The following is a 17071-nucleotide window of genomic DNA, read 5'->3' as shown; positions in this document are numbered from 1 at the left end:
GATGTAGCCTTTCTCTCCCTTTGTGCCGTTTCTTGTCTATCCAGGCTGTGTGTGCATCCACTCACCTTCACTGGGATTTGCAACGTCCTCCCGGTACCTGCAGAATCCATTTTGTACCCCATCTTACCTTTCTTTTGTATCAGGGTGCCTGTCCACATCGAGATCCTGAGACTCTGATGCTGAAAAATGAAAAATACAGACTTTCATTTCGAAGTTGTAAGTTACCTCCTAAGAGTGCAGACTTGAATTTACCGAGGGCTGACGCCCCTTAGTTCTGGGAACACCATCTGTACAGGCAGTTGAGTGTTGTGATTGTGAACAGGCCCCCACCTCTTAAGGAGTTCTCCTGCTGAGAAGTAGCCCCAAGGCAGAGAATTTAGACTAGAAGATTGCATGGACTGACTGTAGAGACGAGGCCTGGCATCTCAGAGTTCAGCTGTCAGATGTGCTGCTTCTTTGGAAGAAATGTATTTTGTTGTAGTGGTGGTGGTTGTTTGCTGCAATTTGGATATTTGAAAAGAATCATCCCTCTCAGACCCAGATTGGGCCACCGAGGACTCAGTGTGCTCTTACTCCTTCAAGCAGTTTGCAGGAGAGGCAGAGCTGCGATGCAGCAAGACCTGTAGGCCAGCTGCCATACACACTGATTGTGACTGACCCGACCCTGAGAGAAACAGAAACTGATTTGAGCTGGGCTCTGCCCAACCTGGAGTGGACTTGGTGAGCCCCATCCTGGACTCATGCCAGAACGCACTACCCAGAATATCCTGACGCACATAACTGACTGCCTGTGCCCAGAGGGACAAAGGTCCTCCCTGTGGCTGGGGGCAGGTGTTCCCTGAAGGCACTGACAGTCCTTTCTCCTGTATATCACCTGGAGAAAAGGACTTGGGCTGGCATTAGAATGGGTAGAGGGGCTCTCGCCCGTCTGTCCAGGGACCACTGGGGGGCTGAGAAGAGGAGATGTGATGTTTAATTTTAGGTGTCAGCTTGACTGGGATACCCAGATACCCAGAAAACTGGTAAGGCATTATTTCTGGGTATATCTGTGAGGGTGTTTCTGGAAGAGATTGGCATTTGAATCAGTGGACTGAGTAAGGAATATTCACCTTCACCCAGTGAGGGCAGACACCATTCAGTCGGTTGAGGGCCTTGATAGAAAAAAGGCAGAGGAAAATGAATTTGCGTGCAGGCGCTCTCTCTTTCTCTCTCTCACCTCTGCAGCTGGGACAGCCATCTTCTCCTATCCTTGGACATAAGATCCAGGCTTTGGGTTCTATAACTTGGACCAGCAGCACCCCCACCCACAGGTGCTCAGGCCTTCAAACTTGGGCTGAGCTACGCCACCAGCTTCTCTGGTTCTCTAGCTTGCAGAAGGCGTATGGTGGGGCTTTTCAACTTCCATAATCACGGGAGCCAATTCCCATCCCCCTACCTATGCTCTTGGTTCTGTTTCTCCATTCTATGCTGTGGTCTGCTGCAATGTTGAACAAGACATTATGGAAGATTCTGGAATAATAGGGATCTACAACATAGACACCACCAATGGTTACCCCTGAAGGTGGCTGTGCTCAGAACACCTGGGCCTGGGAGGGAAAGGGGTGCCTCAGAGGGAGGCATGTCTCCTCCATTAGTTAGGGTTATGAGGAAATTCACTTTTCCGTTGCCTTTTGTTCTATCAAGGCCCTCAGCCGATTGGATGGTGTCTACCCCCATGGGGTGAAGGTGAATATTCCTTACTCGATCCAGTGATTCAAATGCCAATCTCTGAGGAACCCTGATTAATGGAGGAGATATGTCTCTTTCTGAGACACCCCTTTCCCTCCCAGGCCCAGGTGCTCTGAGCACAGCCACCTCCAGAGGTAACCATTGGTGGTACTCTATGTTGTACATCCCTTCTGTTATACCAGAACCTTCCATAACGTCTTGCTAAGCATTGCAGCAAATGGCAGCCTAGAATGGAGAAGTCGAATATGGGTGCTAGTGGCAGGAGAATGGGAACATTGATGCTGGGAAGCTGCCAACAGACACTCACCACACAGGCCACTTTCCTCTGGCCAAGGTTGGCACCACCTCTGTAGATGAAAACTCGAGCCAAGAGGCTGGGATGGAGTGAGTGGGGAACCCAAGATCCTTTCTAATACTGGGGATCTGAGATTCTGTGAAGACCAGGGACAGCGTGAGAGATTCAAGGGCTGACAACCTGAGGGAGGAGGGTGCTGCATGCTACAGTGCTCTGTCCTCCAACTTGGGGGATGACACAGAAGGCAGGCTTGGCCTTCTAGCAGATGTCATAAACCAATAAGGAATAAAGGGTACTTACTGACAGAATCTGGATTCAAAGACAATTTGAGAAAAGGGGAATTATGATCAAAATAAGCCCCAACTTGAAAGAGTCTGGTGGAACCTGAGGGGAAAGTTCAGTAGAGGGGGCAGAGAGTTGGATTTCTTGGTAGAGGCTCTGTCCAGTGGGACTCTTTGTTTCCACTTATTCCAACTCAAATGCATGTAAGCTACAAGATCGTGGGTTGGCTCACATAACGAGAAAGTATGAATGTGTCAACTCTAGGCATGGCTGGACCTAAGTGCTAAAGCAACGTTGTAAGGCCTCTCGTTCTCATGTGTCCATACTGCTTGTCTCTGCTTGGTTTTGTTCTTCCTGTAGCCTCTTTTCTATAAAAACGTGACTGCCAGCCACCCAAGACTTATATCCACCCTCCTCATCAACCTTAGTAGAAAGAAACTTCTGTCCCCCAAAATACACATGAAACCCCAGGGAAGACTCTGTTCCTGCAAGGATTGTCCTCCTACCCTCTCGACCAATCCCTGTGGCTAGAGGGTGTGGCATGTCCTGATGTGGTGGCTGGACCCACACCATTGCCCCCTTTCCTGTCTTTGGTGAGGGGGCGCCATGATTGACCAGCTTAGGAGAAATGGAGTGCACGGGGTTGGTTTTCTCAGGGAATGGTGCTGGCTGACAAGAACAACATGTCCACCATGGTGTCTAATGCTGACTGGATCCATTTGACCATTTGTCTGGTCTCTGCCACATGCCAGGGCCAGGAAGCTGCTGCACTGTGAGCTCTGGATAAATGTTTTTCAGGTGGTGAGTGAATTTCCTTCTCCGTGGACCTTAGCAGGAGATGACTTCTCCCCTTCTCTTGAATGGGGATGATAATCTGTCTACTTACTTCACAATGTTGAGGTGTAGCTCAGTCAAGTCATGAGGTAGACAGGCTGAATGAAGCACATCAATCCTCCCAACCCCCAGGACGAGGGGAAGCAGCCAGTGCCGCATCGCGATGCTGGCCAGGAGGGTTGGCCCATGCTAGGGAAAGCCAGAAGTTCTGTTGCTCTGTGTCCCCTTGCCCCTTGCCCCAACTTCCCAGCATACCTGCTTCCTCCAGGACACCTGGTTTCGTCCACCCAGAAAACACAGGTTCTGTGACAGGATGTTTCCTCCCTCTTGCCAGGCGTGGCTGGGAATGGAAGCAGTTGTGCTGAAGAATATTCCAGGCCCACTCTGTCTTCCTCCCTGGAGATCTGCTCCCTAGCATCGATTGAGCAACTCCATCCATTGCCGACTAATTGGTGGGTGGGAGTAGAACGGGGGTGTAGACACTCCCCAAGTAAAGTCATCTCCTGCTCCTGGGATGGGTGGCCTGCTATATGGAGATGTCAGTTCTCCCTCAATTCATCCATCACTTCACTGTAGTCCCATTAAAGATTCCAGTTTTAGAAACTCACTCTGAATCATGTGAGGAGGAATAAAGGTCCACAGATGCCTAAGCCAAAGGAGGGTAGGCAGGAAGCTCTTCCAGATACTCAGGTACACTCTAAAGGTGCTGTTGTTGTCTTAAGCAGTATGGTGACAGTGAACCAATAGACAACTCAGCATGGAGAGGGAAGATCCCTGGTTAGAGGGAAATTTCATCTATGATAAAAGGTGCATCACAAGTCAGTGGGAAAGAGTTGCTGTTCTTGTTGGAAAAACTCTTACTATATGGAGAAAAACAACGTGATCCCTTGTAAGATGGATGCTCAGATGATGGATTAAATCATTAAAATCAATGATTCTTTAATTGATCATCTGAGCATCTACCTTTTATGGGATTTTTTTTTCACATTGACCACCGTGAATGACCAGATTATAACACGCTAGAAAACAAAACACATAGGGGAACATCTCTGAGACTCAAAGGATGTAAAAGTTTTCTTAGACAAAATTTCAAAGCAGAAACCATATGGCAGAAAAAGGGGAGGGGATTTCATGATGTTACAATCAAATAGATCTGTTCCAAGTGACACATGGCAAAATGAGAAAAGTTACATGCAGTCTAAAACTGACAAGAGATTAGTAGCCTCAATATACAAGGAACTCCTGAAAATTAACAAGAAAAATAAATGGACAAAGGACATGAGCAGGCAGTTTTGGGGAGAAAAGAAAGCCAGGATGCATATGAGGAAGTGGCCAAGATCATTAGTACAGAAATACACATTATAACAATAAGATATATGAGGAAATAGTTCTCCAAAAAAGATATACAGATGGTCAATGAGCACACAAAAAGGTGCTGAGCATCACCCAGAATAAGGGAAATGCAGATGAAAACTACAGTGAGATAGCACTTCATACCCACTAGAATAGCTACTGTCAAGAAAACCCGAAAATGCCAAGTGTTGGTGAGGAGTGAGACATTAGACCCTTTGTGCACTGCTGGTGGGTATGTAAAATGGTGCCACCACTGTGGACAACGACATGGCCACTCCTAAAAATAAATTCAAATAGAATTACCATATGACCAAGAATTTCCACTTCTGGATGTATTCCCAAAAGGATTGAAAGCACGACGTCAGAGAGATATTGTATATCCAAGTTCCTAGCAGCAGCATTCACAGGAACCAAAAGGTGGAAGCAAGTGTCCATTGGTGGACGAATGCATGAACAAAATGTGGTCTATATATGCAATAAAATATGATTCGGCCTTAGAAAGGGAGAGAATCCTGTGACAGGCTACACCGTGGATGAACCTTGAGGGCATTATGCTAAGTGGAATAAGCCAGTCACAAAAAGACAGGATTCCACTTACATGTGATACCTAGAATAATCAAATTCATAGAAACAGAAAATAGAATGATTGCCAAGGGCTGGGGCAAAAACGGAATGAGAAGTTAGTATCTAATTGGACACAGTGTTTCAGTTTCACAAAAGTAGAGTCTTGAGATGGATGGTGGTAATGGTTGCACAACAATGTGGATGTATTTGATACCACTAAAGTGTACAATTAACAATGGTTAAGATGGGAAACTTTACGTTATGTGTGTTTTACTACAATTTGAACCAGATACAACCTTATACATACATGGTAGGCAAAATTCTCAGCTGAACCCCAATAGGCAAGCCCTTCTGTAATCCTCTCCCGTTAAGTGTGGGCAGAACCTGTAACTTCCTTCTAATCAACAGATTCTAACAAAGATGATCATGTGCCATATGGAAAAGGGGAAAGGAATTTGCCAATGTAATTCAAGTCCCTGATCAGTTGACTTTATGTTAATCAAAAAGGATATCATCCAGGGTGCATCTAACCAGGTGAGCCCTTTAAAAAAGTATGTAAATGTATAAGATTCTCTCTCCTGCCGACCTTGAAGAAGCAAGTCTCCTTGAGTTCTACAACCACTGGGAGATGAATTCTGCCAGCGCCTGAGGCAGCCTGGAATCAGATCTTCCTCCAGTGGAGCCTCTGATGAGAATGCAGGTTGGCCAACACCTGATTACAGCCTGAGCAGAGGACCCAGCTAAGCTGAGCCCAGGATCCTCGCCCACAGAAAATGGGAGATGAAAAATATATGGTGTTTTAAGCCACACAATTTGTGTTAACTAGTTCTGCAGCTGTAGAAAACTAATGCAATATTTTAAGCAAAACTAATCTGGGAATAGACAAGTATTGGAGCTGGGCACAGTGGCACATGCCTGTCATCCCAGCTACTCAGGAGGCTGACGTGAGAGGATCCCGTGAGCCCAGGAGTTTGGGGCTGCAGTGAGCTATGATCGCACCTGTAAGTAGCCAGGGCAACAAGTGAGACCCTGCCTAAAACAAACAAACAAACAAACAAACAACAACATAAAAAGGGTTTGTGTTGGGTGGGGAAGTGGGGAAGTTGATGAGGGCACTGCTTGTGGAGTGTAGACCAGAGCCACCATTGTGGAGGGATTTGGGTCAATAGTATGCATCCCTTACACCCCTGCTATTCCATTTCCAGGTAGAGATGTAAAAGAAATTGACACAGATTTATCGAACACCAAGACATTCACTGCAGAGTTCTTTGTGGTCGTGTCGGGATGGGGGCTGTGGGAGGCACCCTAGGGGTCTACCCTGGGGAGAATGGAGAAGCAAAATGGGAATGGTCCACACCATGGAGAATTATGCACCCACCAGGAGAGATGAAAGGCACACATAGCCACATGGATGGGTCTGAACACAGGGCTGAGTTTAAAAGGAAGAAGCAACATGGGGACCCAAACATTACCATTTGCAGAAATTAAAAAACACATAAAGACAGTATCTCTTTTGAAAGAGGATTTTTAAAGCAGCGCAGGAGGTGGGGGAATCTACAGGGAGTGTGTTGCCCATGCAGGGGAAGGGAATGGGAGGGAGGGTGGAGAGAAAAGAATAAATAAAACGAGTGGTTTTATCGGACCACTGATGATAATTCACTGAGGAGTTTAGCTCAACTTGAAAGTAAAATTAATGGCACCTGAATCTGGGGTGGCTGTAGAGGCAGCGATGTCCAGGCCTTTGTGCAGCGGTGGGTGAGGTCACCCGTGCAGGTGGGGAAAGAAACAGTAAATGCCACTGAAGCGGGTGTGTGTGTTATAGAGACAGCAAGAAAGGAGAGATTAATTTGGCCTAAGAGGGATATCTGCATTTATATTACTAATGAGTTTCCACTGTAAGCCACAGAAAGCCCAGCTCAAATCGATTTTTTTTTTAACGAAGAGAATTTATTGACTCAAGGGACTAAAAAGCTTGGGCTGACTCCCTTGGGTGAAAAACAGGGTACCCAGCAGGGCCAGGCATATTCTCTCCAGCTAGGAAACCAGAATTGTGGACCTCCCTTTCTCAGAGGTTTCCACAAAAGCCCCAAGGCTGGTACCTTTTGGCCAGAAAGAGTGACATGCCTGAACTAATCCCCAGGGCCAGGCCCAGGTCACATCACCACCTGCAGACAGCAAGGGCTTCCAGCATAGGCATGGCACGAGCACAAGCTCGTGGAGAGATGTCTTTGCGAACAAATCTGGAAAAGCAGGAGGTGAGGTTCCATGGCTGCCCAGCTCAGGCGTCACCTTCGCTGCCACTCACTCAGCTTGAAGGCTATCAGTGGATGGAGGAGAGCCCTGGAGCATTTCCTCCTTCTAGGAAATGCCTCCAGAAGTGCCTCCCTCTAGGCCCTTAGGCATCTCTCTGGAAAGTCCCTTTCCCAGAGACAAAGGAGGCTCAAGGGCTCAGAGCATTCTCAACACAAATGACTGTGGGGAGAGCCCTCGTGGGGGCCTGGATCATTGCAAGAGGGAGCTCATGTGGACACAAATCTATATAATCAGTTGCCAAGAAAGTACTGAGCCGGCCTGTTTTCATCCTGTACCAGGCGGCCTGCAGAGGACAGAATGTCCACGCTGTCTCTAGCCCCAGGACCTGCGGGGTTCTCCAGCACTTAACTGCCAACCTTCCTGCCCTGCCCGGCACAGGAGCAGCCAGTGGGTGGCTGCCATCACTGTCTCAAAGGGCACTGGGGGCGATGCTGGGCTGGGTAGGGCTGTGTGGGGCTGAGGGCACTGTGGGTTCTGAGGGTCAGGAAATGACCTTCCTTTATGCACACAACACCTCCCCCAAACTACTCCTCCCACTGCCTGGGGTTTTGAACACAGTCCTGGCCTCTTTTCTTTCTTTTTTTTAAAATTTTATTATTATTATACCTTAAGTTTTAGGGTACAAGTGCACAACGTGCAGGTTTGTTACATATGTATCCATGTGCCATGTTGGTGTGCTGCACCCATTAACTCGTCATTTAGCATTAGGTATATCTCCTAATGCTATCCCTCCCTCCTCCACCCACCCCACAACAGTCCCCGGTATGTGATGTTTCCCTTCCTGTGTCCATGTGTTCTCATTGTTCAATTCCCACCTATGAGTGAGAACATGTGGTGTTTGGTTTTTTGTCCTTGCGATAGTTTGCTCAGAATGATGGTTTCTAGTTTCATCCATGTCCCTATAAAGGACAAGAACTCATCATTTTTTATGGCTGCATAGTATTCCATGGTGTATATGTGCCACATTTTCTTAATCCAGTCTATCATCATTGGACATTTAGGTTGGTTCCAAGTCTTTGCTATTGTGAATAGTGCCACTATAAACATACGTGTGCATGTGTCTTTATAGCAGCATGATTTATAATCCTTTGGGTATATACCCAGTAATGGGATGTCTGGGTCAAATGGTATTTCTAGTTCTAGATCCCTGAGGAATCACCACACTGACTTCCACAATGGTTGAACTAGTTTACAGTCCCACCAACAGTGTAAAAATGTTCCTATTTCTCCATATCCTCTCCAGCACCTGTTGTTCCCTGACTTTTTATTGATTGCCATTCTAACTGGTGTGAGATGGTATCTCATTGTGGTTTTGATTTGCATTTCTCTGATGGCCAGTGATGATAAGCATTTTTTTCATGTGTTTTTTGGCTGCATAAATGTCTTCTTTTGAGAAGTGTCTGTTCATATCCTTTGCCCACTTGTTGATGGAGTTGTTTGGTTTTTTCTTGTAAATTTGTTTGAGTTCATTGTAGATTCTGGATATTAGCCCTTTGTCAGATGAGTAGGTTGCAAAAATTTTCTCCCATTCTGTAGGTTGCCTGTTCACTCTGATGGTAGTTTCTTTTGCTGTGCAGAAGCTCTTTAGTTTAATTAGATCCGATTTGTCAATTTTGGCTTTTGTTGCCATTGCTTTTGGTGTTTTAGACATGAAGTCCTTGCCCATGCCTATGTCCTGAATGGTATTGCCTAGGTTGGCCTCTTTATGGCGGTGGCAGGCAGTGTGGTTTTGGAATGACCAGCCTGCCACGGGAGGCAGAGCTCCCACTGTGCCGGCCAACAATAAGCACTGTTGATTTTCCCCCAGAGTGGGGCTGCCCGGTACTGGTCTGTGCCTGTCGCTCTGGAGCAGGAAATCGAGCAGAGGGAAATGTGTGGATTGGTTAGAGTGCTATCAGCTGCAAGGAATAGAAAACCCAACTCAAAAGGGCTTAAACAATTAAGATGTGTCTCCTGTGCCAAGCAGTGCAGAGGTAGGACAGCTCAGGGCTGGTTAGATCAGTGCTGCAGGGAGCCAACAGGGACCCAGGTTTATTCCACCTTTCCATGCTGCCCTCTTGAATGGGACAGTCTGTTTTCAGGCCAGCTTCCCTCATAATCACAAGACAGCTGCCACAGTTCCAGGCATCACCTCCAGATATGACAACACCCAGCAAAGGAGACTCTCTTCTCCTGGATCCATCTTTTAAAGAGTAAGGGAACTTTTCCCAGAATTTCACCCAGCAGCTCTTCCATCATGTCTCACTGGCCAGAATTGCATCACAAACCTATCCTTAGCCAGTATTTGACAGAGGAAACAGGAAAGTCATGACTGGCTTGAAGGGCGTGGACTACCCCAATAGCACAGGGTTTGGATACTCCTGCAGATGCTCCAACAGCCTTCACCACACCAGGAGACAGAGGTTCTTCCCAGTTGGCGATCAGCTTTATTCACCATTGAGGATGTGATGTTTGGAGCTGTAGGAGCCATCTTGCAGCAATGGGGGAAAATCAAGAACATCTCGGACTTGTCAACCCCATGCTTTGCCTTTACTGGGCTGTGAGACAATCCTGGGACCATATAGGTTTGTTACGTGAGTAAAATGAGCTCCTGTTCAATGAGGCCTCCATTAGTTGAGTTTTCTTTACTTGCAGCCCAACTGACACAGAGCTCAGTTGTTGTGAGCAGTGGAGGGAGAGGAAAGGCACCTATGGCGGCCATTCTCCTTTGGGTTCCCATCCTCTGTGATAAGAAATCCTTGTAAACATCACCCACCAGGACACTGAGATGGCCAAGTTTCTGCTGACCTTCCATGTGTCCTTGCAAACTTGAGAGGAAACTGGACCCTAGGCAAAATGATGAAATTAGAGAGTCCCTGAGCCCTTCTCCTTCTCACCAGAAAACTCCACCCATGACCCAAATTCCCAGAGGACATAGGAAATGATCAGTTATAATTGCAAATAATAAAGACTCAGAAACCTGACAAGAGGGTCTTAAGCAAACATGGTTTGGGGTTTTTCTTTTCCTTGAGTAATGAGAAGCCCAAAGGTCAGGATCCATGATGGTCCCACTGCTGGGGCTGTGGTGAGGCTATAGGGGACCAGGGTCCTTCCAGCTCCCTATGTTGACATCCTCATCAGGTGCCTTCATACTCAGGGTCACAAATACCTGCTGCTACGCCTACAGGCAGAACTTCGTGCCCCAGGGAGGAATATAGGGAAGGGGAAAGGTACAGTGAAGAGCCACCAGGCCCAACAGGAAGGCAGCAGCTGTGCTGGAAGCCCCACTCTGAAGATGCCTGTCATGGGCTGTACTGTGTTGTGTAACCACTTTTGGCTTTGAGGGAGAGGAAGGGGAGAATGGCTGCGGACTAGGTAGCTAGCTGCATGGGCCACCAGGTATGGAGCCAGGAGACCTGTCTCTTTGCCAGTCACTCCAGCCATAGAGTTAGAACAGTTCCCAGAAAAGAGGGGCTGGATGAGGCTGACCAGCACACCACAAAATTGACTCCAGGGGAGGAAGAGAAGCAGAGGCAGGAGGGTCCTCTTGGAGATCTGGGGGAAGGAGAGACAGGGCATTCCTTTAGGACCTGTGCCTCAAAGACCGGTGGGAAGAGACAGCTAGGTGAGGACAGGCTTTAGGTACTCTCATGTGTCCAGATCAAGGATGGATTTAACCCCTCTCTAAGTCATCACAAATCTTTATTTTGCTAATAGCAGAAAATCCAATTCAAATGGCTTGGCCAAAAAAGAGAATATGTGGATTAACCTCACTGAAAAGTCAGAGCCAGAAGGGACTTAGGCGTGGTTCGATCAGAGGTTCAACATTTACTTGCAATATTTTCTCTGCAAGTTTCATATTGTTTCTGTTTCCAGTTCTCTACAAGTCATTCATCTCTGTTTCTTTGTGAGACAGTTTCGTTTGAGGCTGGCTTTCCCCCTGTGGCACAAATGGCAGCTTTATGTCAGCATTTCAGTGAAGTCCTTAGATGGGCTCTGAGTGGCCCAGTTTTTGTCACATGCCCCCTCCTGAACAAATCAACTCCTGTTGGGAGGGAAGGTTGTTTGCTGATTGACTTGGTCAAGTCACATTCTCCCTTCTTCTCACCCCCTTCAAGAAGGAAATCGGCTTCTTTGGGGTCACACCATCCCCCAGCAGATCTCTGGACTATAATCAAGAAAAGGGAGAAAATGAAGCAAGTGTCCCCACACCAGTCATTTCTAGGACCTGGCCAGTTTGCACAGAACAAGAAAACACATGCACAGGGCACTGGCATGTGGGCAGCTGAAGAGGGGCCCTGAAGATGTACAAGTCCTGATTTCTGGAGCCCATGAATATGTTAGGTTACATGGCAAGGAGAAGTTAAGGGCTCAAATGGGGTTAAGGTTACTAATCGGCTGACCTCAATGTCAGGAGATTATCCTGAATTATTCAGGTGGGATGTGCTAGAGGGAGGTAGGCGAATCCGCGTGAGGGTGCGCAGTGTGAGAAAACCTCACAATAATTGCTGGCTTTGGAAATGGAAGGGGGCTGTGAGCCAGGGCATGTGGGCAGCTCAGAGAAGCATAGAAAGAGATTCCTCTCCACAGTCTCCAGAAAGGAACGCAGCCCTGATGACACCTTGGCTGTAGCCCAGTGACACCCAGGTCAGAGTCTGACCTCCAGAACTGCAAAATAATAAATGTGTGTTGTTCTGAGCCACTGAGCTGAGGACAATTTGTTACAGCAGCAGTAAGAAAAAAATACAGCATTCCAAGGGCAGGACTCCACATGGCAGGAGTGACAGAGCGGTGCCCAGTGCAACGGTGTATGACAGAAATACAACGTGCCCTGCAATGGGGATCTTAAGTTTTCTAGTGGCCACATTAAGAAAGAAACAGAACCAGTAAAATTAATTTCAATAATATATTTTAACCCGATATATTCAAAATACTATCATTTCAATGTGTCATTAATATACAAAATAATATACAATATTGATGTGGTATTTCACATTCTTTTTTATCCCCAGTCTTTAGAATTCAGTGTGTATTTTACACTCACAGCACATCTCAACTTTTCAGAGCTCCTTTCCAGTGCTCATCAGCCACACGTGGCCAGTGGCTGTTGCCCTGGACAGCACAGGCCAAGTGACTGTACCCTTGGTTGTAAAGGTGTCAGTGGTTGGCATGAGCCAAAACAGGGGTTGGTTTGTGGCAGCAACAAGGAAACAGCTAACTCCTGATCTGTGTGTCCAGTTTTCTTTCTCTCTTTTTTCAAATTTTTTATTTCCATACATACCCTGCTTATGTATCAAGTTATTTTCTAATCAGAGATCATCAAACAACTGGTGACCTCTGACTGTATTTGTGCATTTCAAAGTCCAGAGCTATGACCTCAGCCACAGTGGGCAGGATGGGCACTGGAGAAGGGAATTAAGGCTGCCAGGTTTGTGGGGAAAATGGCATTTTCTTTGGTTACTTGGGGAAGATTCCAAATGAAATATGCACAAGAAAGAAAGGACATTTTTAAAGCCTGTGCTTGGAACATTCTTCCTCCCAAGAATCAGGTGAGTGGCTCACAGCAGGGAGCCAACTGCTGAGCCAGGGTGAGATGGCTTCGTATTTGGAGAGTGAAAAGAATACGCTCGACCCAGAGCATTAGAAACTCCAGGAGAAATGAGATCAGCTGAAAAAGAAATGGGTTTGATGTTGTAGACCAAACATGAACAGTGGGGAACAGGCTGAAAAAGGAGGGGAGAAGAATAGTCAGCAGCTTCCACTGCTTCTCCCAAATGGAGGGAAGTAGGGCCACCTCAGGGGACAAGCTGGAGGCTTATGATGGAAAGGTGGTGGAGTACACGTGTAGCAAGACAGGAGACAAAGCTGGGTGCTGCTACGGGAGAGGGGGGCAGAGGGAAAGTTGTGCTGCTGATGGGGTCACAAGACTCACTTATGGCCTGGGGCCTTCAAGAACCAAGGGAAGCCCTCCCAGAGCGCAGCAACACCACAAGCAATGCTCAAAACTCCAGCCAGCAAGAGTTAGGGTAGCAGCCCCTTGCCTCTCTCCCCATACTGGGGACAAAAGAGAACTGGAGAAGCCAGAGAGAGGGAGCTGGTCAAGCCTTTCCAGAGGGCACAGCCCAGGCCTCCACCACCCCGTAGATCAGGCCCCTCCCCATATGTGTTCAACCCTTAAACACTTTGATAAGCACTACAGGAGTTCCTTCTGCTAAAAGTGGCCAATCAATTGTCCCTGGCCTTGGCTCTTGGTCCATGACAACATTTCTTGCTTTTGGAGACGGTGTGGGGTCCAGGAGATAAGTGTACCCTTCAGCCAAGTCATATATGCCTCACTCAACCTCACAATAATCATTCCAGGTGGTATCATTCTTACCCATTTTACAAAGGTGAAGTTGACCCTGTGTAATCATCAGGGTAGGCTTGGTTATGCTGCTATAACACACAGCTCTAAACATCTCATAACTTAACACAGTACTTTACCTCTCACTCCTGCTCAGGGGGACTGGTGAAGGAATCTGCTCCATGCAGGTCACTCAGGGATTCAGGCTGACTGAGGCTCTGCTGTCTGGAACAGTGGCCTCTGCCAACTCCCTGGCAGGGGAAGACACAGATGGAGGTACTGGCTTCTTCAGAATTTGACGTGATCCTCCCAACTAGAAAGGTGCTGAGAAGTCTGAGGACCATCTGGGCTGTCTGATGACCCCACAGCCCCCTAGATTGGGAAGTGGGAGTGAGGCTTAACTGAAGCATGTCTAATGTCAAAGTCCTTGCTGTCAGCCCCGCCTTATGCAGCTTCCCCCCAAACCACTGTGAAAACGTGTGAGCTGTGTGGTAATGTGCCAATTCCAGGGGTGTCAACACCATGACCCACAGATATTCTCATACACTGCCTCCTTAGCCCATCCCAGGCAAAGAGGGCTCTGCAAACCAGGGGCCCTGTGAGGCCAGGGGACAGTGGGATTATACTGCCCCATCCCCTCTGGCCTGCCTCCCGCCCTTCCAGCCTGCTCACTGTGTCCCTGCTGAGTCCCATGACTCTCAGCTGCCCTCAGGATCCTGCCTCCAAAGAATCCTTTGCTTCCTGTGGAATCTGGAGCCTGATCCTCCTTCTCCAAGGCAGCACCTGGTGACTGGCAGGAAGCAGCCTTGCTAATGGCCTTGCTAACAGCCTTGCTAATCCATTTATTACGTGCTTCTAGCAGAAGAGCTGTTAATTGAAAACTCCACCCCCTCCTTTAATTGCCTGCCTGCCTCTGTCTGTCTAGGCTTCCCTGGGTTCTCTCCAGGCCCACAGCCCTTGCTTCTCTGCCTTTGGGCTCCTGACTTCTTCCTTGTCTATGAGGATGTCTGCAGCTGCCTCTGCAGTGTTCATTACTGGGGTTGCCAGGTGAGAATCTGGGGCTACACTCCCTACCCTGCAGCTAACAGGCTCTCTCCTGCCTGGCCCACTGTGGGAGGAAGGAAGGCATTTAAGGCAATTTTGAGAGGTGAAGCCAGCTGGACTTCCTGGGTCGACTGGGGACTTCGAGAACTTTTCTGTCTATCTAGAGGATTGTAAACTCACCAATCAGTGCTCTGTCTCTAGATAAAGGATTGTAAACGCACCAATCAGCACTCCGTAAAAACGTGCCAATCAGCGCTCTGTGTCTAGCTAAAGGATTGTAAATGCACCAATCAGCACTCTGTAAAACTGCAACAATCAGCGATCTGTGTCTAGCTAAAGGATTGTAAATGCACCAATCAGCACTCTGTAAAAACGCACCAAATCAGCGCTCTGTGTCTAGCTAAAGGATTCTAAACGCACCAATCAGTGCTCTGTAAAATGGACCAATTCAGCAGGATGTGGGTGAGTCCAAATAAGAGAATAAAAGCTGGTCACCCGAGCCAGCAGTGGCAACCTGCTCCGGTCCTCTTCCATGCTGTGGAAGCTTTGTTCTTTTGCTCTTCACAGTAAATCTTGCTGCTGCTCACTCTCTGGGTCCCCACTAACTTTATGAGCTGTAACACTCACCACGAGGGTCTGCGGCTTCACTCCTGAAGTCAGCGAGACCACGAACCCACCAGAAGGAAGAAACTCCGGGCACACCATCTTTAAGAGTTATAACACTCACCACAAGGGTCCGCAGCTTCATTCTTGAAGTCAACGAGACCAAGAACCCACCGGAAGGAATAAATTCCACACACAATTTGTCCCAGGAATTAAAGGGGAGGTAACCGGGCCAGTGGGAGGATTCCACAGGGGAGCAGATTTCACTGAAACCAAAGGCTGAACTCCTCCAGATCAGAGCTAGCCAGAGGGGCCGGCCACCTGGAGGGACTGCACCATTTCCTGGAAGGTTCCACCCTGACTCTAAGTCTCAGCCCTGCCCGGAGGATTGTCTGACCTCAGTCTTTTGAATCTGCACACACAAGGGCCCAAGGTGGCCCCGACCTTAATCACCACTTCCCTCCCAGACACATCACCAGATTCGCCAGGCACAGATAGAATCTGGCAACACCAACAGTCTGGAGTGAAAAAAGTGAATTTCAGAAAAATGAGGTCAATATCCCATTTTCCAGTAAAAATTCATGAGTGTTGTATGCATATATGTTTATAAATACCTTTTTTAAAAGGTCTGATACGCTACCCACCAAAATGTTAAGAGTGGCTACTTCTAGAGAGTGGGATAGGAGAGGGAGAGGGAGGACTCACAATGGATCTTTACTGTTTGGATTATTTTACTAGAAAGGGAGCAGGTGAGCCTTAGTCCTCAATAGCCCTACGATCCTGGACAAGGCGCTTGGTCACTCTGAGCCAGTGCCTCATCTCTAAGATGGAGGCTTCTCACACGTCCCCTTTTACTCTGTATTAGGATGCGAGGTTGAATGCAACCTAAACCAACCCAAGCTTGTATAAGAAAAGGGGAAGAGTTTCCTGGGACATGGTGATTTTTATGTATCCAGATCTTAGGCAGCAGAGAGAATCCTGGGGAGGGCTCTGCACCTGTCCTTACTGTGTGCCTGCTTCCTTCTCTGTCGTTGAAAAATGATCTCTCTGCTTCCACAATCCCACAGTACAAAACATAGCAGCCAGGTTTACACCTTATGGGCCCAGCCCTCTAGAGAGTTGTAGGTCCTGTTTCTAAAGTCCTGGGCAGGGATCTTACTGGCTAGCTTGGTGACTGCATTGAGGCTGATAGGCTGGGTTATATAGGTAACAAGTAGCCCACTGTTTCAATGGATGAAAATAGCAAAGTTTATTTCTGACATATGCAGTATGTCCACTGAGTCAGCAGGAGGGCTCTGGGCATCACAGTCACTGGGTGACCCAGTCTGACAGAGGTTTCATCTCAACAGGTGTGTCCAGGATCTCAGAGACAGGGAAAGAGAACATGCTGGCCCACACACGGGCTCCTAAGGCTTCTGCCTGAAAGTGACATTCCACCCGCTTCCACCCACATTTTGTTGGTAAGAGCAACTCACATGGCCATGCTTGAATTGAAGTGGATGGAGAAGTCACCTACCACGGGCCTGGCGTAAAGGAGACTTGAACATCTGTGAACAGCCCGGATGACTACCGTACTGACAACTCACCAAGAGCCCCTGCCCACTCCATTTCACCTGGGCCATCGCTGCAGGACTTCCCACTGTGCAGGTGAATGCTGCCAGGGAAGGAGGGAGAGAGTCCATGGAGGGTTCAGTTTCTAGCTGTCGCTATCTGGCTCCTTTTCAGAGGCAATA

General features: G+C 47.8%; 1 protein-coding gene across 1 annotated transcript in view; it reads left to right on the top strand.

Moving 5' to 3' along the window:
• The window catches only part of LOC129461886 (fumarylacetoacetate hydrolase domain-containing protein 2B), an 83939-nt gene that overhangs the window by 24596 nt on the left and 42272 nt on the right, over positions 1–17071 (top strand). The window lies entirely within an intron of this gene.

Source organism: Symphalangus syndactylus, chromosome 14 (assembly GCF_028878055.3).
Source record: "Symphalangus syndactylus isolate Jambi chromosome 14, NHGRI_mSymSyn1-v2.1_pri, whole genome shotgun sequence".
Classification (NCBI taxonomy): domain Eukaryota; kingdom Metazoa; phylum Chordata; class Mammalia; order Primates; family Hylobatidae; genus Symphalangus; species Symphalangus syndactylus.
The sequence above is the reverse complement of the archived record's forward strand: the minus strand, read 5'-3'. Positions and strand labels throughout refer to the sequence as shown.